Consider the following 26,053-nt stretch of genomic DNA (forward strand, 5'->3'; position numbering starts at 1 on the left):
GGATGCATAAAGGTACAAAAAGTTTAGATCATTCAATTTCAGAAAACTATATACTTAACTTTCAAGATATACAACAAACATTTCACATTCCCTCTCATTATGCTATGCAATATCAGTTCCTTCAATTAACCTCTATAAAATGTTATTCCCATCGTCTAAATCACCCTCACAGACCATCTACCAACTTCATAATTTTTCATCACCAGTCCAAGCGTCTTTTATATATAAAACCCTCAGTAATACCTAAATTGTGAGACCATAGTCTAAAATAGAATTAATGTGGAAATTAGACTTCAACCAATAGTTTCCCTATATATATATGGACAAAAATATGGTTCAAACTCCACACAAAATCTCTCTCTGCATCTACAAACCCAAACACTATTTTATTTTTATAACAGACTGTATTATACTCCCACACATCTATATAAATGTAAGCTTATTGTGGACAACAAATGTTGGTAGTGTTTTTAAGTAAACAGACATCACATGCACATATTTTTTAATGCGCTTTAGTTAAAACATTTTGGGTACAAGTTTGGGATTAAATCAATCACATCTTTCTACCAATATATCTTTCAATATTCCTCATATATTTTTGGGGAGTACTTCTTCAATATGGCAGTCCCAGACCATGCTTGGTAAATATGTTGATCTACTTATTGCTAGTGTATTGCAAACTATTACTTCTAATTGGAAAGATACCACAAAAATATTGGTTGTGGCTTATTGGAATTTGTTTTTTTACAACCACAAAATGGATCGTACAAATGCTAACACTACCCAAATGCTAATCAAAAGAGACAAGCTATGGCTTCCTCTTACTTCTTTTCTTTCGAAAGAAAAGATATTTCATAACAATGCCAATGCTTTTTTTGAACCTCCTTGATTGCCTATTTATAATCCATGTTCACTCTACTATTATTATGTGAGTTTCAAATTACATTATTTATTCTTCTCTTTTTCCTCTTCTTTTCTTCACTTTCTCTCTTCTTTTCTTTCTCTTTACTAAAACCTACTAAAAATATTTTATAGTACAAGTTCATTATCCTGCAGAGTGTTTTAGCTGTTAATCGATATGATTATCTCTATTTAGCTCTAGTTCAATATTTTTTCTTTAATTTTTTTTATTTTGTCAGAAACATGCCATATAATTCTACATGTATATATTTTCTCTTCAACTAATGTATGTTATCTTACTTAATAAAACATTATTAAACCAAAATATATATATAATGATATTGAGCATTTCATCTCTCTCCTTGCTCTGGCTCACTTCAAGCAGCCTAGAGCCAATGCAGGCACGCTTGCACCATGGTACAAGGGTGCCTTCATTGCAAGATAAATTGCTCTTTGTGCAGGAAGAATACCTTCTTGCACAAAAATAATCTCTCAAGACATTTTCCTCTTTCTAAGTTTGCTGCAGTTTGCAGCATACATAGAAAGAGGAAATAAAAAGAAGAAAAAATATTTTTCTACGTTATGTCATCCTCTGAGAGAACTAACAATTTCATGTAATCCCAGGTTCCCAGGATCTTTGTAAATGTGGGATTGTTTTAAATCCATGGTTAGATGCATGGAAATGCCTATGTTCCACCCATGGACGCCTCCCAGAATTAAATGTAATGCAATGCAGCAAAAGCCATTACATTGTGCTACATTTTCTTTATAGAACCAGGCAAGGTGTCGCAAATAGCCCCTTGTATAGCTTTGTAAGTATCTACTAGTATATTGCATCATGAATGTGTCACAAAAGCATGCAAAATGTTAGTAAATAATGCTCTACGGCTTAAGGAGTCTTAGAAGATGCCTGCATGAACAGCAATGTTTTAAGATTATCAAGGAGAGTTTTACCTTATGCAGGATGTATAGGATGATTCTGTTGGGTCAGCACTTCATGTAGCAGCAATCACTGAGGTTTTTGGTGCAATATTCAGGGAACTTTTTCTCCCTGAGCCTTCCACTGGTTTCTTGCAGCAGTGCTGCTGAAAGTCTTGTATTGAAGGCAGAGACATATTCAGGAAAGGGTTCAACTGAGGTCTAAACCACTTCTACAGCTTGTTTTAGCTGCTGCACAGCCTTCTTTTGTGGAGACTTGTATCTTATATCTTTAGTCATCTTTAATTCAAGAGACAATTACACCACTTATGCATGACAAGTGCAAACAAACAACTTACCCTCCACCAGTTAAGTCATAAAATGTGGGTTTTAATGAGCCCCCTTTACCATCATTATTTGAGGAATTACAAGCTGTTAGAAAGTGAATTATCAGTAATGGCAGGTAGGTACTTACACTTAGTAACTGTTCACAACCCCCCACTACTTCCAGGTAAGGTCTCAATAAATGTGTTCTTGCTCAACTCTTGGTTGCATGGCCCACGAACAGTTAGGCTTAACTTAGGAAACAGGTGTGTAAATCATTTCATATCAACAAAACAGTAAATAAGAACACAACACACAATAAAAGTTCAACACCAACTGATGAAATAGGAAAGATTGTTATCTTTGAAATGACACCAAAATGTCAAAAATCCAATGTAGGAAACCGGACATATGACTTTTTGAAGGATTAAATGTAAAAAATGTGCTTTCTAGTGCCTAAAAACAAAAGCTCCAATCTGAGACATCTGGTCATGCTTGGCCGGGGCAAAGACCATGATAGAGCCCAAGTCAGATACACTGAGCAGTAGGCTTTGTTCAAAATGCTGCCTTCTGACATAGGGCCTAATTACGAGTGTGTCGGTGGCTGTCTGCTGTAGTTGTGGTGGTCCGACCATCAGATTATGAGGTTGGCAGACAGCCCCACCAACCTATGACCGTCTCCACCCTCCCAAAGGGCTGACGGCAGTGCAGGTTGAGTCCAGCGCCGCCCTGCTGATTACCACCATTCTCCACCAGTCTTTTCATGCTGGCTACAGCATTGCCGTTGGCTCAACTATGAGATGGAGACAATGCTGTAGCCAGTTTTCCGCCAGGCCAGCAGGTGGAACCTCAGGTTTCCACCCGCTGACCTAGCAGGAAACTCATAATAACTCTGGGCAGGGAGGTTGACTCATAGGCGGTGGCCCCCCTGTTGAAAGCTTGGCAGATAGCCTTTCTCATCCACCACCTCAAAATGAGGCCCTTAGTCTTAATCTTAATCTTAAATCTTAGAATGTGGCAAGAAAGATACCAACTTTAATGGTTAATGGGAATAAAATGTTTATACATTAAGGGGGTCATTACAACCCTGGCGGACGGTGTTAAAGCTGCTGTAATACTGCAAACAGGCCGGCGGACAAAAAAAAGGGAATTATGACCCTGGCGGAAACTGCCAACAAAGACAGCCACTTTAACACACCGCCCACCACGGCGGTACAGACAAGCAGCTCGGCGGTCATCGCCAACAGACAGGCGGAGGACGAAGTACCGCCCATAGTATCACAACCCGCCAATCCGCCACCTTTTCCGGGGCGGATTAACCGTGGTTAAAAACACGGCGGAAACAGCTTTTGCAATGGGAAAGCTCTTACCTGAACACATCCCACGAGGAACGAGGACTCCATGGACACGTAACTCCAAATGCTCCCTGCCCTTGTGTTTCTGCTCCTCTACGACCAACAGCTACGTAGGCGCCGAAGACAACGGTGAGTACTGTACCTACGACACAGGGGAGGCAAAAGTTAGGGGGACACCCACCAAACACCCCCACCCTCGCATATTACAACATACACACCAATGCATTCACAAAAATCACAGTAACAACCCACAATCCCCCCGGAAGAATGAAAAGACAAAGCGAAATTTGGTCAAACATTGTAATGTGGCAATATACATGTCATACAAATATATACAGATATATATATATGAAAATCAGTCATAAATATATACAATACGAGAAGTAGTGCAGATATGTACATAACAATGTCCGTGCACCAACAGTCCAAAAATGCATGGGGGAGGCCCACAAAGGATACCTGACCACAATCGGAGAGAACACTGCCGGGGCATCAGATAGAAATACTACAGGCACCTTAGGGGGAAGGGAAGGGGGGGGCACCTCAGAAGGATGACTGCAAGGCCAGATCCACGATGGGGCTCCATGCCCATTGATGTATCCTGGGGAGTGCAAAGCCACAGTCTCTCAAGTCTCTACAGTGGGTGGGTTGCCCACTGTGCCATCCTGGGGAGTGCAAAGCCACAGTCTCTCAAGTCTATACAGTGGGTGGCTTGCCCACTGTACCATCCTGGGGAGTGCAAAGCCACAGTCTCTCAAGTCTCTACAGTGGGTGGGTTGCCCACTGTGCCATCCTGGGGAGTGCAAAGCCACAGTCTCTCAAGTAGATGCAGGTCGCCACTGGTACTGGGGGGGACTGGTGCCCAGACTGGATGAGTCTCCCCGTGAAAGTTCCTGTCCTGTCACTGTCCCAGCTGCACATGGGATAAGGATGCCTGATGTGGCGGTCCATTAATTCCTACCCGGTGCTTGCCCTGTTCAACGGTGTTTAGCCATGGCGTTTCTGGACTGTTCAGCGGTGCTTTGACATGGCGGTCTTTGCCCTGTTCAGTGGTGCTTTGCCATGGCGGTCTTTGCCCTGTTCAGCAGTGCTTTGCCATGGAGGTCTTTGCCCTGTTCAGCGGTGTTTAGCCATGGCGGTTCTGGACTGTTCAGCGGTGCTTTGCCATGGCGGTTCTGATACGGACATTGGTGTGTGGCATGACCTTCCCTACACTGGGCATTGGTGTGTGGCCTGACATTCTCTATACTGGCCATTGGTGTGTGGCTTGACGTTCCATCATTGCCCAGCGGGGCTGCGGCAGGGCACTGACTCCGGCGGTGGCGGTGGTCTCCTGACCAGTGACGATACTTGGGCCCTCCTGGGCTGTGACTCTGGCGGTGGTCTCCTGACCAGTCACGATACTTGTGCCCTCCTGGGCTGTGACTCGGGTGGTGGTCTCCTGACCAATGACGATACTTGGGCCCTCCTGGGCTGTGACTCCGGCGGTGGTCTCCTGACCAGTGACAATACTTGGACCCTCCTGGGCTGTGACTCCGACGGTGGTCTCCTGACCAGTGACGATACTTGGGCCCTCCTGGGCTGTGACTCTGGCGGTGGTCTCCTGACCAGTGACGATACTTGGGCCCTCCTGGGCTGTGACTCCGGCGGTGGTCTCCTGACCAGTGACGATACTTGGGCCTTCCTGGGCTGTGTCTCTGGCGGTGGTCTCCTGACCAGTGACGATACTTGGGCCCTCCTGGGCTGTGACTCCGGCGGTGGTCTCCTGACCAGTGACGATACTTGGGCCCTGCTGGGCAATGACTCCGGTGGTGGTCTCTGGACTAGTGACGACGGTGCTGGCGGTTGTGTCCCGACCGCCGGAAATGATGGCGCACTTCTCCGCCGTGACACTCACAACAGGCTGGGCAGACTTCCTCTGGCCCTTCCCCACCTTTGGTGGAGTCACAGCTGACTCTCCAATCCCCTTGGAACCCATGTGAGTTGTTTTCCCACCAGGAGTCTTCACACAGTCCCGTTGTCCACTCTCCAATTTTAGAGCCTTTACAGGGGCTAGGCTGCCAGTGCCTGGGCTCCGGGGCACACTGCCTGCCCTGGTGGCCGGTGCACTCCACAAGCCTTGAACACGCACCACTGGTATTGGAGGCTTTTTGGCTGAGGCGCTACGACGGGACTGATGAATTGGGGGGGTGGGGTCAAAAAGGTCAACTTTACAGAGGGACAGTTTCTGACGAACACTGGGATGGGTAGCTGGAGGGGGTCTGGGAGTGGAGGAAGAGGAGGTGGTTGTCGGAGGTGTCACTTTAGCTGTTTTGGGTGGAGGTACTGGAGGCTGTCTTGAGGTGGATGGATGTTGGGTGAGTGATTGCTGGCGTTTGTGTACTTTGGGAGGGGGCGTCACAGACACACTGGGAGAGGACACAGGGGATGTGTAAATGGCAGTGGAGGTGGTGAGTGCAGGTGAGCGGCTTGTGGTGCTGGGTGTCCTTGTGCGATTCATGGTGCCTGTAGATGTTGTGCATGCAGGTGTGTGTGTAGACAAGACTGGGAGGGAGGAGGGAGAAGAGGAGGAGGGGGACACAGTGGAGGCAGTGGATGTTGCTGTGTCTGTACGTGGGTGAGGCTTGCGTGAGTGCCTGTGGTGTGTGTGGTGCCTATGTTTGCTTGAGCTACTTGTGTGTGCTGACTTGTGTGCATGCTGGTCTGTAGGTGTGCTTGGGATGGGCTGGGGTACAGGAGATTGGGTCTGGGTGGAGGAAGTTGGAGGGGGGAGGCTAGACACAGGGACAATGGCTGCCATCAGTGCTGAGGCCAGAGATTGCAGGGTTCGCTGAAGGACAGCTTGACCAGAATGAATGCCCTCCAGGAATGCATTACCGTGTTGCAACTCTCGTTCTACACCCTGGATGGCATTCACAATGGTAGACTGCCCAACAGTGAGTGACCTGAAAAGGTCAATGGCCTCCTCACTGAGGGCAGCAGGGGTGACTGGGGCAGGGCCTGAGGTGCCTGGGGTGAAGGTCATGCCCACCCTCCCTGGGTGAGCGGGCATGGGGCGAACGCTGAGGGGCTGCTGGGAGGGCGGGGCTGGTAGGGGAGGTGGCGGCTGTACCTGGTGAAGTGTGGGGCACAGATGGTGCCGCCACCACAAGGGAGCTCCCATCGGCGGACGAGTCCGTGCCGCTTGTTGGTGATCCTGTGCCCGACGTGAAGCTCACCTCGCCCTCCGTCCCACTGGTGCATTCAGAGTCCGTGGTGTGGCCCTCCATGGCCATGTGGGATGCAGCTCCCTCGTACTCCGGTGCCACTGTACCTCCGCCTGATGATGCTGATGTACAAAAAGACAGGGAGAGCACAAAAAGGGGGGGAGACAGAAGAAAGAGAGTTTTAGTGCATGGCATACCGCTCCCGTTGGCGGACAAGACAGACACAGCAGCCCCCTGCATTACGCCATGCTCCTGCCCTCTGCACATGCAATTTCTGGGATATGGCCTACATGGCAATGGTGGACATCTGCGCACATGGATGCCACAGGGGCAACTATACCTCGAATTGCCACTCTGCTGAGGTGGGGTTGAGTGCCACATGGCCTACATTACGGAGGGGCCTTGCCTACTGAACTCGCCCTGGCCTAGGGAAACCCACAGCCCACCTCCCACACCCAGACACCTCCACTGCACGCAAAGTCCACAGAATGAGAGTGTACTCAACCCCTTGTGTCTGCTGTGATGCCCTCAAGCGCCCGTCCAACTCCGGGTAGGCCACCGCCAGGATCCAGAACATCAGGGGGGTCATGGTGCGACGGGCACCCCTCCCACGTTGGGAGGCCATCCCCAGCTGAGCCTCCGCCGTCTTCTTGCTGCAGCGGCGAATGTCCTCCCATCTTTTCCGGCAGTGGGTGCCCCATCTCTGGTGGGCCCCCAGGGTCCGGACCTCCTTGGCGATGGCACGCCAAATGTCCCTCTTCTGGAGGGCGCTGACCTACATGACATGCACAAGGAAAGAGGAACAGTCATTACCAACTGCACCGTCGTTGTGAGTGGCCCCCTCCCTACTCTGGCCATGTGGCCCATTCATTCCCATGCATTAATGTTCTATGAACTGTGCCCCCTTCCCTCTTCCAACCAGCCCTCTCCACCCAGGCATAGCCCATACAACGTGCTCCCTTGGTACTAACCCGTTGGTCTGGAGCACCATAGAATAGCGTGTACTGGGGGAGGACCCCATCTACCAGTTTCTCCAACTCCTGAGCAGTGAAGGCAGGGGCCCTTTCACCAGACGCAGCAGCCATCGTCGCTTCTAGACCTAGGTCACAGCAGCACTTGCAGTGTAGGTCCTCTCCTGTCGAAGGTCAGGTATCTAGTGATTGAACAGATAGAAAATGGCAGTGACGTCCGCGGCGGTGACGTCCGTGGCGGGGCGCATCATCACCACCGGCGCACCTCTTCATTGGCTCCTGGGACCCATAGGGTCCAATGTTAACCAATGCAGCATTGCTCAGCAGTCTACGACCGCCTACCGCGACGGTGTACAACGCCAGCGCAGTTACCCCACAATCCCATTGTCCCAGTTTAGAGGTCAGGCAGCAGCCATTTCAGGGGCCCACATGGCTTAATTTACCTCTGCGTCACACATAGCTAGGCCTACACTCAACACACATACAGGAAGGGTTTTGTGAGTGGTGTAGTCTTCTGTGTAACTGTGGGTACATACCTGGAGGGATAATGACTGATTCTTCGCTGTTGTCCTTCGTAGGCACCGCCAGCTGGGACATGTGAGAAGATGGCGGAATCCTCCGGTGTACCGGCCGCTGGTGGACCTGTTGACAATGGAAGAGAGACATGTCATCGTCACCTACCGGTTTGACCGTGCCACTATCCATGTACCCAGTTGGAGCCAGACCTGATGTCACCAATCCGCCATCCGACTGGAATCCCCCCTGACGTGCAGGTGCTATCAGTGCTCCATTTCCTTGCAAGTGGGTCTTTTCAGACAACAGTGGCCATGGCATCAGGGATGCCCCAGCCGATGTTTTCCAACGTCTTGTCCAGAGTGTTGGCTGCCCTGCTGAAACACGTAAGGACATACATCATTTTCCCTGAGGTGGCAGATTTGCCTACAGTGAAAGGTGACTTCTATGCCCTTGGACATATCCCCAACATCATAGGTGCCATTGATGGGACACATGTAGCTCTGGTCCACCCCCACAGGAGTGAACAGGTGTACAGGAACAGGAAGAGTTATCATTCCATGAATGTACACATGGTCTGTTTGGCAGACCAGTACATCTCGCAGGTAAATGCTATGTTCCCTGGCTCAGTGCATGACGCCTACATCCTGCGGAATAGCAGCATCCCTGATATGATGGCTCAACTCCAGAGGCACCATCTATGGCTATTGGGGGACTCTGGTTACCCCAACCTTTCCTGGCTATTGACCCCACTGAGGAATCCCAGGACCAGGGCAGAGGAACGCTACAATGAGGCCCATGGGCGGACTATGAGGGTGATAGAACGCACCTTCGGCCTCCTGAAGGCCAGGTTCAGGTGCCTCCATATGACAGGTGGATCCCTATTCTACTCACCGAAGAAGGTGTGCGAGATCATCATCGCCTGCTCCATGCTCCATAATTTGGCTTTGCAACGCCAGGTGCCTTTTCTGCAGGAGGATGATCCAGATGACGGTGTTGTAGCAGCTTTGGAGTTTGTGGAGCCTGTGGACAGTGATGAGGAGGAAGCTGAGGAAGAAGACAACGACAACAGGGAGTCAGTCATACAGCAATATTTCCAGTGACACACAGGTGAGAACATTTTCATGTTTAACATTACATTAACTTTCACACGTCTACCTCTATCCTGTTTCTCAAATTCAATCACTATTTGTTAACTGAGTTGTACCCTTCCATTACGGTTTCACAGGTGTGGTTACCAACGTGTCATCTGCTTGCATCCTTCAAGGACTTGTGATGTGTGACATAGGTATGTTAGCCTTACAATGGGAAACCCATTATGACACCGTAATTGATAATACATATTTACTAAATCACAGACTGACTCCAGATTGTTTTGTGTTTCAAGGGTGTTTATTGAAGTGCTCAGAAATGTGAGGGGTTTGTTAAATGAGGATGGGTGATGGTGGAGGAATGTCCATGGCAGAGTCCAGTCTATTAGTCTCATAGGTGCACTGCCCATCTGGGCATAGGAAGTGGAGCTGGGCCAGTTTATGTATGGACAGGGGAACAAGGTGGTACAGTGGGAGGACAAACAGGGTGGTCTCATTTCCTGGCGGGGGTCTTGCCATCTTGCTCACTCCTGTTCCTGGATCTCAGGGACCGCTTGCGTGGTGGTTGTCCATCTGCAGGGGGTGGGGTGCTGGTGTGGTGGTCCTGTGGCGGGGCGTCCTGTCCACTAGCGCCGGCGGAGGTGGTGGGCAGTTCATCGTCCTGGCTAGTGTGAGGGGCCCCTTGGAGTGCCACGGTGTCCCTCATGGTTTGCTGTATGTCCTTCAGCACCCCTATGATGGTGCCCAGGGCGGAGCTGATGGTCCTGAGCTCCTCCCTGAACCCCAAATACTGTTCCTCCTGCAGGCGCAGGGTTTCCTGCAACTTGTCCAGGATCGTCGCCATCGTCTCCTGGGAGTGGTGGTATGCTCCCATGATGGAGGATAGGGCCTCGTGGAGAGTGGGTTCCCTTGCCCTGTCCACCCCCTGTCGCATGCAGCCCTCCCAGTTCCCCTGTGTTCCTGTGCCTCTGTCTCCTGGACCGTGTGCCCACTACCAATGCCCCCAGGTCCCTGTTGTTGTTGGGGTGGTGGGTTATCCTGGGTTCCCTGTAGTGGTGGACACACCGCTGATTGACCTGTCCTGGGTAGGGATGTTTGGGCCCGCTGGGTGGGTGCTGTGCTGGTGTTACCAGAGGGTGGAAGGTCAGTGTTGGGCTGTGCCTATGCAAGGGGAACCGACTGTCCTGAGGCCCACGATGGTCCGGGCTGGTCATCAGGATCCAGTAGGGCAGAGCTGCTGTCGTCACTGTGGGCCTCTTCTGGGGATGGAGTGGTGTTGTCTGGACCCTCTGGTGTGGTGACGGTCCTTCGGGTTCCTGAAGGGGCATAAGAACATGATTATTGCATGTGTGTGTGTAATGGTGTGCAATGGGTGGGTGAGCGTGTACCCCAGTGCAAGCATTCCTGTGTGTGGGTTCGTGTGATGATGGTTGGGGTGTGTTCTGGGTATGTGCAGTGGGCATGCTTTAGTGAGGGGTGCCCATGCTTAGTTGTGTCATGCAGGGCTTGGTGTTGGGATGGGTGGTTTGTGTTATGGGTACATTAGTGAGGATTTTGAGTGATAGGGGAGGGTGTGAGGGTGAGGGTGTGTGATAGCATGCAGGTAGGGTGGGGGATATGATAGTTAAGATTTGACTTACCAGTGTCCCATCCTCCAGCGACTCCTCCGAGGCCCTCAGTATGCATGATGGTCAAGATTTGCTCCTCCCATGTTGTTAGTTGTGGGGGAGGAGGTGAGGGTCCGCCGCCAGTCCGCTGCACCGCGATGTTGTGCCTGGAGACCGTTGAACGCACCTTCCCCCGTAGGTCGTTCCACCTCTTCCTGATGTCCTCTCTATTTCTTGGGTGCTGTCCCACGGCGTTCACCCTGTCCACTATTCTGCGCCATAATTCCATCTTCCTGGCTATTTATGTGTGCTGTACCTGTGAGCCAAATAGCTGTGGCTCTACCCGGATTATTTCCTCCACCATGATCCTGAGCTCCTCCTCGGAGAAGCGGGGGTGTCTTTGGCGTGACATGGGGTGGTGTGTGTGATGTGTGGGGTGGTGTATGTGGTGATGAGTGTGGTGAGTTTAGTGGTGTGTGGTATTTTGTGCATGAATGTTTTGTGGGTGATGGTGTGGTGTGCCGCTGTGTGATGGGGTTGTCTATTCTGTGCTCTCTCTCTTGCCTTCGTTCGTGATTTTGTGGTCGTAGGAGTTTGTGGGTGATGTGGGTGTGTGTTTTATATAGTATTGGGTGTGTGGGAGTGTTGTTTGTATGTGTATCAGGTGTGTGTATTTTGAATTGTCCAATGTGGCGGTGTTTTGGAGATGTGTGTGTATTTTGAGCGCGGCGGTGTGTACCGCCAATGGAATACCGCGGTTGAAAGACCGCTGCGTGGATTCGTGGGTCGTAATAGCATGGGCGTGTTTCTGTTGGCGTGGAGGTGGAGGATTTGTTTCCGCCAGTTTATCACTGACCTTTGGTGTGGCTGAGTTGTGTGGGTGTCTGAATTTCGGCGGATTCCGAGATGTGTGTCATAATAGCTGTGGCGGAATTCCGCGGCCGCGGCGGTGTATTGGCGGTCTTCTGCACAGCGGTAAGCGCCTTTTACCGCCAATGTTGTAATGACCCCCTAAGACTTTGCCAAGGAAACAGGAATTCACTGAGTCTAGCCAAGTTTAAAATGTTATGGTTTTCAATAGCCTTTTTGACCCACCAAATATGAGAATTTGAAAAGATGGCTTCTTCAAGTCCTTTCACAGCCCTGATGATTTCATGCTTTCCTAGATCAATATTTTCTGCTGTCCATGGAAAGAAATGAGACTGATAACTTAATATTTGCTTAGAATTTTCCTTATAATTAGATTATTTGTCTAATTTATTTATGAGGGCAATGATTAGGCTGGTCATTCTTGAACATGCATGTGCAAGATTTCATAACACCTTTCAAGTTTTTATGTTGTCTTTCCTATGTTTGTTTCCGTCTCTCCTTTTCCTCCCTTCATCTGTCTTTAGTGCTACTTTTAGTGTCTATTTTTTCCTCCTTCATTACTGTCATATTACTTCTTTGAATATGCATAATGATAGTAGAATTAAAATAGTTTCTTATAAAGTGAAGGGTCTATGACACCTTGTTAAGTGTATTAAAGTTTTAAACTACTTAGCAAAGCACAAAGCTTAAATATGTTTACCTCATGAGACTCATCTAGATGATTCAGTGTTATCATACATGAATTAAAAAGTGGTTGGTAACATTATTTCTTCTCCTGTAGTTCACAAGAAAAATGGAGTTGCTATTCTTTTTGCAAACAAAATTACATCTTCAACTACTAAGCAAATGTTCTGATTCAAATAGTCACTATCTTATAGCAAAAATTTAATTTCATGATATCATTCTACACATCATTAATGCTTATGGCCTAATAACTGATGACCCTAATTTTTGGTCCCTCTTTAACTCTGAAGTGCTCAGATTAAGCTATGTCCCACTGATTAATAGAGGTGGCTTTAAATTATTATCTGACCTCATGCTGGATAGAACTTCCCAAACTAAATATCGCCCTCCTTTTTTCACTCTTAGCTACCAAGTAAATATTTGGAGTTTGCATCATCCAACAGAGAAACATTTTACATTTTTTTCTAACCCTTATAATTATTATTCTCAAATTGGTTATTTGTTAATATCTCATTAATTAATCCATTCAGTTTCTGATCCTACTATATATAATTTTGATATTTCTGATCATGCACTCATTTCAAAAGTTTTGCAAATGAATTCCATTCAAAAATCCCACTGTCAACGGCATATGAATATAAATGTTGTCCTTGGCGAAAACAATAAATCAAAACTTTTGTCAGCAATACATGATCATTTTTATTCTAATCCTGAAGGATCATCTTCACTTGTAAATCATTGGGATGTGTTTAAGCATATGTTAGAGGGGTAACCATATTAATTATGGCACATGAAAATAAGACATTCAACTCTAAACTTAAAGATTTGTGTAAACAATAGCAAAATAGGAAGGTCTCTTTATTACATCTAATAATATCGAGTACAAAATACACTACAAAACTTCGTTATGAATTACATTCTTTATTAAGCTAAAGGGCTGGCATACAAATTTCTAACAATATGGATACATTTTGTTTTAGTGCTAATATATATGAAAGACTTTTGGGAAATTATCTTTGAATTAAAAAAGGTAAAAAAAAAAAAAAAAGTTAGCTCATGGTCTAACTGGCAATTTTGCACATAAAGGAATATTTAATGAGTGTTCAAATTATTAATCAACTCTATGGACTAAGGGCCTAATTACGGGTCTGGGGTTCACTAGACACCAGACTTGCGGCTTTGACAGTCTGATAGGAAATTAAGAGTTTGACAGTCAGACCGCCAAAAGACCACCGTCTCCGCCGGGATCAGTGATCCCAATGGGATGACAGCAGTCATGGTTGTAATTAGCCACAGCATCGCTGAAGTTGGGCCGGGATGCTGATTACAACCTTGTTTTCTGCCAGCCTTTTCATGGGAGCCTGACCGCCATGAAAAGGCTGGCCGAGAACAAGTGCAGGGGGCCCATTCACTGCCATGCCAATGGTATGGCAAGTGCAGGGGTCCCCCTGGCCTACACCCTTGAAAAGCACATTGTCTGCTGTGCAGACAATGTACATTTCAAGTGTGTTGGTGCACGCTGCATGCAGCAGCATTACCGCTGGCTCAATTAAGAGCCGCTCACAATTCTGCTGCACCTGTCTCACTGGGCTGACCAGCAGAAACCTTGGTTTCGGCCAGTCAACCCAGTGGGAAATTTGTAATGGGGCTGGTGCGGAGACCACCAGCACTGTGCTGCTCTCTTCATCGGGGGTTTGGAGGAAAGATGTTTCCATCCACCAAACTCCTAAAGAACCCCAAACTCTCCATACTCTGACACTTCTCATATTGATAATTTCCTGAAGTTTTGTGGATTACCTAAAATTTCCCCATCAATTGTAGATGGATTGGATGTACCAATTTCTTTGAAAAAAGTTAAATCAGCTATTAAATCCCTTAAACCACTTAAATCTCTACGTCCAGGTGGCATTCCTGCAGGATTTCGTAAAGAATTTTCTCCTCACCTTTTTCCTCATTTACTTAAACTATTTACCTATTTTAGAATTTCAAGATCAACTTCTGGATCTTTTACTGAGTTTTTGATTACAGTTCTCCTGAAACCTAACAAAAGTCCCACTATTGTTACAAATCATCACCCTATATCATTAATAAATCAAGATTGTAAACTTTATGCAAAAATTCTTGCAACCTTCAGTGCTTGATACTCTAATCCGGTTTTATAAAACATGGATACTCTATAAGAATTACCAGATTATTATTTCATGTGATTGAAGCTTGTGATTGAAGCTGGACCATTATTACCTCTCCCAGCAGGCGTCCTGGCATTAGATGCTGAAAAAACTTTTCACAAAGTACATTGGCAACACTTATTTCTTACCTTATCGGCATCCAGTTTTGGCAGTTCATTTATTTGTATGATCTCAGCATTCTGGTCCATCTGCCATGCTCTTTATTAAAGGACACATTTCTAGTAATATTAGAGGCAGCAGACACGGTTGTCGTTCATTTCCTTTACTTTTTCTCCTTGCTATTGAACCTTCACTCATTGCCATTAGAAACTGTGGAACAACTAAATGCATATTATTAAAGATGTTGCTATTAAAACCTCAGCCTATGCTGATGATGTGTTACTCCTTTATCAAATCTAATTCAAACATACTCTCAGATTTCAGCTTATACTTAATACACTAATATGACAGAATGTTTTCCTTTGAATGTTCATTGTAACTCTAATATGCTTTGTAACACTAAGATAATATGGCTAAAGGATTAAAAATAAATATCTTATTATTCTATTTCTTATAACAATCAATCACATTGAACTGTGAATGCATTCTTAATGACATCAAGACAAATTGCATAAGTGGTCTGCCTTGCATCTATCCTGGTGGAAACAATTTGATTCTATGAAATGATTATTGCACCAAAAATGTCCTACATCCTCTCTATGATACTTGTACAATTTCGTCTTAAGAGTTATAAAAATTTAGATACACTTTTAACAAAATTTATTTGGGATAATAAATTTCCTTGCATATGTTATAAACGATTTAAAATCACAAAACGTAATGCTGGTTTCAGTTTGCCAGATTTTCTTAATTTTCATAAAGCATTTATCTTAAAACAGAGTTCCTTTTGGTTTCATCATACAGTGGTCAATGATGCACCTTCATGGCTTCTCATTGAACAAAGTTTGACATCACCATTTCCTTTACCTACATTATTGACAATGTCTGATTCTACTACTTTACCAAAAAACTCCACAGTACTAAAATCTATAAAATTAATATTACAGGATCTAGATTCTTTGTTTCAATGAAACTCTAATATGTCGTATGGTATAATCCATTGATAAAACTTGCTCCAAATACAAAATTTGGACAATCTTGGATAAAAGCGGGTATATTTTATTAAAAATATGTACATCACAATAACACCTTTTTAACTTTTGATGAACTTCAGCAAACATTTCCTTTGCCTCCCTTGTATATATCTATGAACATTTATGTAACTTCCTCCTTGATTAATTGTCTATCAATGTTCCTCTAAAAGTTCACACAGATTCACACAGATTTAGAAATGTATGTTCAAACAATCAATATCTATTTTATCACAAACTGTTTCAATGATTTATAAAAAACATGAATAGTTTTGAATGAGATAACATTAACTTTCTTTCTAATTTTTGGAATAAAGAACTGGCTATAACTCTTTCTCTAGATGAATGTAAAAATAGTTAAATATTAATTCTGGATGATTACCTTTGCCTTTATACCAAGCCAATCCTTTCCTACTATTTGTTTATGGACTCCTTCAAAGTTTCTTAACACAAAACGTTTCATTATCCTAATTGGTGGTACTGTAATTTAGATCCAGGATAGTTAAGACATATGCTTTATCACTATGATAATATTTCTAAGTTTTGGAAAAAGGTTTGGGAAGATATTGCAAAAATATTTATTATATGAGATAAGATCTCACATAAAATGTTGTTTTGTAGATTAATTTCCTTTACCATAAATATGTCAGATTCAAATAGCAAAGGTCTACATCTTCTAATCTATAATGCCTTAAAATAAATTACTACAAATTCAAAAAATGCTTTCTTATTATCAATCCATACATATTGTTCTTGAATTATTTTTACTAGAAGAAGTGCCAATTTGACTCTGTTGAGTGCGGTTCATAATATACCTACTTATCTTTCATTTTGGAAACCGATTGATAATTTTATAGTGTTATATTCACAAGTAATTATTTCTAATGTGTCAGGGTATAATAAGTAGCTCTATTAGATATTTGTATACAGAAATTGTTTCTTGATTCCCCCTCTTTTCATTTATATTTACTTTTAATATTGTAATACAATTATTATTGCATAGGTACATTTATTATAATATTGAAACTTGTGTGTACCTTATTGGTGTTGTTTTTTTGTCTATTCTATTGTCTTCTCATAAACCTCAAAAAGAAATTTGAGAAGGAAAACAATAAGGGTCTCATTACGACTTTGCCGGTGCTTTCAAATGACCACTGAAGCTGCTGCAGGCAAAAGACAGCCAGTAAATGAGGTCTTTTGCCTACCCTATTAGGAGTTTTCAACTGGGCAAGTGGGCAAAAACAGTGTTTCTGCCTGCTGGCCCAGTGGAAAACTCACCACAACATTGACATTATTCGGGCAGTAAAATGTGCAACAGGGCTGTCCATGAGGGTCGCTCCACTGCCCATGCAAAGTGCATGGGTAGTGCAGGGTCCCCCATGGGGCCCTCGACACCCCTTTTCCGCCAGCCTTTGCATGGCGGTGAAACCGTCATGCAAAGGCTGGCGGAAAAGGGACTTGTAATTCCCAGGGCACTGCTGCTTGCAGTGCTGCCCTGGTGGATTGTGAGCGGTGAGACCGCTAGGCTGTCGACAGGCGGCAACCTGGCGGTGCCGGCGGTCAGACCGTGGCACAGCTACCACATTCATAATAGGGCGGTCGGACCGTCCTTTCTGTGGCGGTCCAACCACCATCACAAGTGTGGTGGTCTTGAGACCGCCATACTCGTAATGAGGGCCTGAGGCTTTAGAAGGAGTAAGGATGCACTGTTTCTCCTCTTTCTGCTACATAGACATGAAGTGTATCAAGGGGTTTGTGCCTTTTTAAAAGTGTCTGTATGATTGAGGAGATTTAAGGAGGGTTAAGAGGATGTACTAGACTTTCTTAGAGAAGGCATTGGTTGCCAGTTTATTTGTTTTAATGGTATATTTTCATGGGTGTCTTTCAGGTTGTGAGTTGCTGCTACTCGATCAATTGAATCTTTTGCGGTTTTAGATTTGTTATTTATGAGCATTTTTATCTTTTTTGTTTCTTATATTTCTGTGTGTATTTTATGGCTATGTATGTGCAAATTAAGTAATTTTGGCTTGACTGATTACTCTGGAGAGTTTCGGTTTTATGTTCCTCCATGTGCAGTGTCTACCACCAGAACAAAGAACAATCCTTGTCTAAAACCCTTCATAATCTTTCTTGAATCATTACCTAGGTAGATTTCTTTCCCAAATATTCCCAAATAAATAATCAGTGTTCAGACAACACAAACTTACTACAGAGATTGATCTGAATACTTCGGCTTTGCATTCGCTTCCATGTACACATTTGTTGTTCTAGCATTATTTTAATCCCTCACATTTATCTTCTCAATGATGTATTTTGCCCCAGTCTGCCTACCCATGCAGGGTTACTGTGGTAACAGGTTTCCATTCTTTCATCATAGAAGACGGTGATAATCCTGTCAGGGGAGCTACAATTTGCACAGACAATATGCCTCATCAAAACATAACTTTTCTTTCATCTTCTTCTAACTCAAAATCTTCTAGATTCTGAAAATTAAGCATTTAATAGTTTAAAAGTTTGATTTATCAGTACAGATCTTTTCAACATCCGTTTTCATTGTTGTGGTTATTTGTGAGGCTCTAAAGGAGTAAATGGAACTGAGCAGGTGTGTAATGCCATAAAGGCTTGACAATAGCATGATTCTCTATTTGCTGTATACTATGAATTGCTATTTGCTATTTGCTATTTGTTGTTTTGTTAAAGCAAATAATGGAACCTGCCAGTCCAGATAGGGCCTAGCATTTTACATTTGGTCTAGTGATTCACAATTTGCAAGTCAAAATAATTTGTTATTTTAGCTAATTACATTTTGTGATTAATACATAAAACCCCAGATTCCTATTGGGAAAGGCATTGCTATATTGCATAACTTTGTAAAAGACAACCTTTATCAGCGCTGACAAGAATATTCACAAGTAATTATGCTGAGTTCTAAACAAGACTTCTTTAATAGTAAGGAGAAGATTAACTACAAACATGCAATGACACACCTGCAGATATTTGACTTCAGTAGGCAAAGACACACTATTTTTGCCACACTGCTTTATAGCTATATCCGAGTGACCTTCAAACATTTTAATACAAGCCTCTTCTATATCATATAGGGCCAGTTAACCAGTGCCCTGTATTTACTTGCATTCTGCTGCTGGGAAAATTGGCATGGGGCACAATGGACTAGCACTCATACAGGCCTAATCAACAAATTGATTTCTAAACCAGTGATAAAGACTTCAGTAAAGTGTTCTTGAGAGGATTGCCACCTACACTTCAAGCTGACTCCTAACACTATCTCCAATCATCAGGCAAAGGCTACTCCCTCAGATCATGCCAGGCAGAAAAGTACACCCGCTATGTTCTTAGTATAGTCTTAGGGTTTGGTAGGAACCTCTAGAACTCATTTACCGTGGTTGGATTATTCATTGAATTTACCATGTTCATAGTGCTGGCTATTGTGCTTTGTTCCATTTTCCTACTTATTACAGGCTAATTCTCTTTATTCAAAATTACAATTGTTTCAATAATTATATTGAAACATTATCTCATCAACTTCCCTGGGGAGTCACAGTGTCATGTTCAGTTTTGACTTAATCACCATCCAGTCCAGTAGGTGTATGGGTTGAGTTGAGGCACTGCGAGCTAGCCAAGAATAAGTCCAACAGCTTCTGATGGTGTGAAAGGACCTAATCCCAACATCCTGAAATTCTGTTGTCCTATTACGCAGTCCTATTATTTTTCTAAGAAACATTTACACCCTCAGCACTGATGACAATGGCAAAATGTTCTTGTCTTGCAAAATAACTGCTGGAGCAAATTAAGCATGTTTTTGAAAAATTATAACTGTATATTCAGAGTCTATGTTGTGTCTTTACATCTTGAAGCTAGATAGTCCCTTTCACGTATCAGTAGTTGTGTAAGCATACATCTTTTTTAAGTTATGTTTCTGAGGATTTTTGAGATATCTCCACTTATAAATAACATTGGCAGATACACAACCCCAAACACAGGAATGTGTTTGGTTAAAAATTGTTCCAAATGATTGTATTGTCTTAAGGCAAATACAGTGTATGACTTTTCATTCTGAACTTAAATGACAATTTGCGCTACATTGCTTTGGTTTTTAGTATAAGAAAGTCTCCATCTTACATTGTCTTCAGGGAAACCTCTTAACGTTAAAAAAAATCACAATTCTTTATCGTGTAAATCTTTTTATTTTCATTGTGTACATTTCCACGTTCTCCCTCCTACCAACTCTGACCTGTGAGGATATAAGCATGCTGTGTCAGCAGTAATTTACTGAACCTACAGTAAACCTTTCAAACAAACCATCTAAGTATTCCTCCCCCTTCCAATATCTGTAAACAAGAAGTTGATTTTGCATAAAGTCTTTAACGACTTTACCCTAGTCATTGGAGCAAAATACACTGATCCTCAGCTAGGACACACAAATGAAATGGAAAGATTTGAAACAGCTCAAGTAAACAATATATTTGGACTCAACTACATCAGCAGTTCATGCTTGACTATCTTAAAGTGCAGTTCTTTAATGAGGACTTTCAACTGAAAATTGCACCCTACATAACCGTTCACAACAATGTGTATTGTGGTGGATCACTTAATAATATTATGAATATGTTGCATGGGAAAACTAGGCTGATTGCAAAAGCTCCCTCACTTTTTGCCCCCGTTTGTAGCTGACATTGATGCTTTTTGACTCTGACAGTACCCTGGACACTGCTAACTGGTCCCAGGGCCAGTGATCTGTTTAAAGTGATGTAGGAAAGTCTTCATTTTTGCTCTGGTCACCCCATACCCTTTGGACAGATACTGGTGGTTACTGACTCTTGACTGTGCCCTGAGTACTGCTAAACAGTGCCAGGGGCAGTGCTCTGTGTAAAATGGATTATGAAAATTAGGCATAATGCCCTCATAGGTGCACTGCTGAGGTGCCTAATGCAATTTTAAAGGTAGGCCTGCCTTCCTGGCTGGTTTTAAGTTAAAGGTAGCTCCAAATTTGACTTTGGAATTACAAGTACCTCCAAAGTCTTAAGCTACCTTAGTTTTACATATAAGTCACCCGTAAGGGTTGGGTGTGGTGTAACTATAAGCAGGAACTTTATAAAAGATGTTTTATAAGCCTGGGTGAGGGAATAATTGCTAAATGCATTTCTCCCATTGTAGTGAATGGGCTCCATTTCCTCATTATTTTCCATAGGAAGGAGCAAAATATGGCATTTCTAGTATCAATGTAAAAGTTATAAGAAATCCAGCAACTTACCACTGTTCAATATAATATAACATGAGCCTAGAAAGAGTTTTAGAACTCTTTTTAAAAGTTACCAGTTTCAGCTCTGTAGTGCCCTTCTTTGATTGGCCAGCCTCTGGCAGCCTGGCCAGGCTGCCTTGATGAGGTGTTAAGTGGCCGGGGCTGAACACAAAGGAAATGCCTGGGGGAGGAGAACTGCCTCAGCAGATGGTGAAACGGGATGTGGGGAGAGCAGCCAAGCTGTACTTCAAAGGAAGGAAGGATATTTAGTCCAGCAAGTGGACTTCCCCCATGTCCCACACAAACAGACAGCCAGGTGCCTCCTGATTAGATTAGAAGAGGGCTGGAAAGGGGTGTGTTAAAGGAAACTTAGCAACACCAGTGGTTGGGCTCAGCCAGATCTAACCTCCAAGGATGAATTTTCTCCATGTTGAAGAATGTTGCTTTCTGGGATTGATTTTTAACACACTTCACAGGAAGTGGGGACCCCATTGGACAGGAGCACCCCCCTGATTGCCAACCCAGAAGCAAGTATAAATATGGCAGAGCTGCCCCGCAATTCAGATCCCTGCTGCAAGAAGATACTGGAGAGGAAGGATTGCCCTGTTGGAGCCCTGGCCTGCATCCAAGGAACTGCACTCACAAGGACTGCACCAACTGTTCACTTTGGGCTTCACCAAGAAAAAGACATTACTTTGGTTCTGCGAAGCCACGAGTGGACTCCCTGTAAGTTACAGGTAAAAAAGAGCTGACCAGAATCCCCTGCATCAAGTTCTACAAGAAGACCCAGCTGACCAGCAGCCAGTGGCCATTTGAAGATTCTGACCAGGTGCATTTTGGGAACTGTAGTCCCAACATCCAAGGAGCAACTCAGAGCTTCTGTAACCTTGGATCAAGTTTGTGGACACTTCAAGGACTAAAAAAAAGACTTCTGGAAGAAGACCCTGAAGTTTTGAGAAGTTTAGAGCAATTTTGGAAAAAAGCTCTATAAGTGGACTTCGAAAGCCAAGCCAGCTACCTTCAACTGTGACCTGGTCTGAATGTCAGGTTCGTCTTTCTGAAAACTCCAGGGCTTGCAGAAAGACAATCCGAAATTGGCTTGCTCAGGAGGGCAGCTTGATGTCGAGGAAGAAAAGCTATGGAAAAGTTTCTAAGTGTGAATGTAAACTTTTGACAGAGGTCTCCCACTCAGTGTATCCGAGCAGTGCTCCATTACAATCAGTCTCAACTTTTGACTTTGTCCTGGTCAAGTGGGACCATATGTCTCCGGTTGGCGGGTTTGGTTTTAAGGTGCTAGAAAGAAGTTGTTTTCATTTAATCTTTAAAAATTCATATCTCCGGTACCCTATATTGGTTGTTTGTCATTTTGGTGTCATTTTCAAGATAAACATATTCCCTATTTGTATACATGTGTTTTAGATTTTTATTCTGTGTTGTGTTTTACCTATTTACGGTTTTGTTGATATTAAATACTTTACACATCTGTCTCCTATGTTAAGCTTAACTGCTCGTGGGCCAAGAGTCCAAGGCTTGAGCAAGGATTAATATACTGAGACCTTGACTGGACCTAGTAGGGGTTTGTGGCCTATTGCTCACTGCACATACCTACCTGCCCTTACCCACAATCCACTTTCCAACAATAAATCTTAATTTACGTTTGCTTACCTTGGAGTATACCATTTATAAAGTGTGGGAAGTAGAGGGAGTAGCCTGACTGCTAAGGCCAGGAAGGCCCTGTGTCTGCAAATCCAACCACTAACCCAGTTTACACGCTCACAAATATCCCTGTTTGGTAACTCTCCGTTGTTTCTCTGATTCTAAACACTAGACCAGTATCAATTGAAGTGTACTCACCTGGGAGGATAACATTGGCATAATGTATGCATTAGAGAGAGTGACCTGACTGCAAATCCCAGGAGACCCTGTGTCTCTAACCCCAAACACCAGACCAGTGTTCACTTTTCCAAAGGCCTCTTCTGGCAACTCCCAATTGAAGTTTTCTCACCTGGGAGTATACTATTTGTCAAGTGTGTGAAGGAGAGGGAATAGCCTGACTGCAAATGCCAGGAAGCACTCTTTCTCTGACTCCAAACACTAGACCAGTGTACACTTGTCTAAAGACCCCTGTTTGGCAACTCTCAATTGAACATTGAAGAACATATACCTGGGAGTATAACATTTGCATATTGTATGTACTGGAGAGAGTGGCCTGACTGCAAATCCCAGGAGTCCATGTGTCTCTAACTCCAAACTCCAGACCAGCGTTCAATTGTCCAAAGACCCCTGTCTGGCAACTCCAATTGAAGTTAATTCACCTGGAAGAATACTATTTGTCAAGAGTGTGAAGTTGAGGAAATAACCTGACTGCAAATCCCAAGAGGCACTGCTTCTCTGACTCCAAACTCCAAACAGTGTACACTGGTCTAAAGACCCCTTTTTGTCAACTCTCAATTGAATTGTACTCACCTGGGAGGACACCATTTGCTAAGTGTTGGGAAGTAGAGGGAGTGACATGACTGCATAGCTGAATAGGCCCTGTCTCCAATTCCAAACACCAGCACAGTGGCCACTTGTCCAAATGCTCTTTTTTGTCAACTCTCAAATCAAGTATATTCACATGGGACTGATCAATAACAGATCAAGCCCAAATCACAGACGTATCTGTCAACATAGTTCCATATTAACTTTCTAACCCACTATGAAATATTTGAGGACAGGAAAAGTACCTTACCCAATGTGTATTATAAGTATTTATATGGCCTCAGGATGCATCACCAGATTGATACTGACAGCAGGCACATTCACGCTGCACTAGGCATATGATGACTCCGGTCACATATACTACAAAGTCCTGGGTCTGCCTGTATCACACTCAACTAGGCCTCCTAATAGACAAAGCAATATCTTGCCTAGCCACTGTTTGCCTGCACTGGTGTCAAAATGGCATTTTCAGGCCCTCTTCCAAGTGCTGATGATCTGCACATTTCAGCAGCAGCTTGAGTAAAGATTAATTGCCATACTTTACACGTCATGTCAATACATTCACTACCATGGTTATTTATCACGATTGGACTAACTGTACATTAACTTTGTACAAGGTCTCTACTTAATGTAACACTAAATCGTTGGGGGTATATGTCACAATACAACCAAAAACGGTGTACGTTGCCAATGTTCACACAGAGGCCACAGAACAGACTGACACTACCCACTCTGGATGAAGCCCTCAGTGAAGAAGAGACTCCTGGGTGTCTGGACATGCAGGATGGTTCTGGCCTATCTGGGCAACCTGGTCAGACAGCAACATTGAGTCGCACTGTGCCTACAACATCACCTCCTAGCCCAGTGGCCTCAACTTCACAGGCAACCATTTGCCCCCAACCTGTGTACCTAGCACAGTGTCTACAATTCTGTTTTGTGGCCCCCAGTCCGGGATACTGAGTTGCAGCACAACACTTCTGACAATGAGGGTCCAGGAACAAGTTGGAGAGGGCACCTTGTGGCAAGGTCACAGGACTGTGAGGGTAGGGTACATGGGAGGGATGCTGTGGGCCAGAAGGGTGAGGCCACTGGGGCTGCTGTCAGACAGGACACCATCAGCCATCTTTTAGCTGTCTATGATGAGTCCCAAGGCATGATGGGCCAGATATTGACTGAACTCTGGGAAATCAAACAGCTACAGAGAGACATTCACAGAGACATGTGGGAACAGATGGAGGCCCACAATACCAACGTGGCCTCCCTAGCAGTGTGGCTGAGGAACATTCACACCACCCTGAGCAGGGATTTCCAACAACAGTCTACCCCTCCCTTTGGCTCATCACCACCAGACACATCAACATTGCTTCCAGCCTCTGGAAAGGAGGCCCTGCCACAGTAAAAATCATCCCCAGACACCTCTGCCTCTGTAGCAGCAGATCCCTCCCCGCCACACAAGGGGTGACATCCAGCTAAGAATCCAGGAGGTACGGATGGTAAGACACCCACCACTGCCAGCAAGTGACCTCTTCCTAAGGGACTTGAAAGTACATATTTCAAGGTACAGACCTCCATACCATGCAAGGAAGAAATTTGCCAAACATTGTCCTGTAGACTAGGCAAACATTAAAGTGTTTGATGTCAGCAGGTTGAGTTTTACCACATACCACATCAAAGTAATCCAACATAAATTAATCTATGATACAGAGAGATGACAGCACAATAGTCCCTGATCACAGTCCCATCATAATCAAATGCTCATGCATCTGGTGGTATGACAAAAACATATGTCAGTGTTGTGGCACAGGCCCAGTGGCATACAATGATGAAACACAACTACAGCTATATACAGGCCATTCAAAAATAGTGTTTACCCAATGTGAAAGAAAAAATGACTTGTTCAAAAGATAGGACTACATATTTTCAGACCACATGATGACACAAAGGATGCACCAGGCCCACAACAACTCAGAAAACAGGTGCAAAGTGCACTTCTTGACCTCTGCCCAAACACTGTGTAAACTGTCTTGATACAGCTCTCATACATCCAAATTCAGAGACCAACATTACGTGGAACAGTCCATGACAACTTTGTATGTCAGAATAGCATCACAAACCTGCCAATTTCACAACTCTGAAAGCCCACATGAAGATGACATGGTGAAAGTACCTGTACAAAGAACACAATAAGGAGTATAGGCTTGAAACCATACCTATGACACAAACCACATAGCAAGCAACTGGAAAACAAAGTACGTTACTTGGAAACTGACACACACAAAGCAACATCATCAAGGTGGGAATGTGTCAAAAGCTATATTATCAAGCAGTCTGTGGTGGAATTTTGCAGAGTATCAACTCCCTACTTGTTTCTAAAATACTCAGCTCCACACATTCTCTCAACTACAGTTCATCATATTGTCCCAGGCACGACATCACATGACATACACTCATGAGAAGTAGTAACTGTTCATGTGTCAGCTCCTTCCTCTTCATCACTGTCATCCTCACTTGGCATTTCAGGAGTCTCACAATAGTGACAAAATACATGAGGCTA

The sequence above is a fragment of the Pleurodeles waltl genome, chromosome 5, assembly GCF_031143425.1.
Source record: "Pleurodeles waltl isolate 20211129_DDA chromosome 5, aPleWal1.hap1.20221129, whole genome shotgun sequence".
Lineage (NCBI taxonomy): Eukaryota > Metazoa > Chordata > Amphibia > Caudata > Salamandridae > Pleurodeles > Pleurodeles waltl.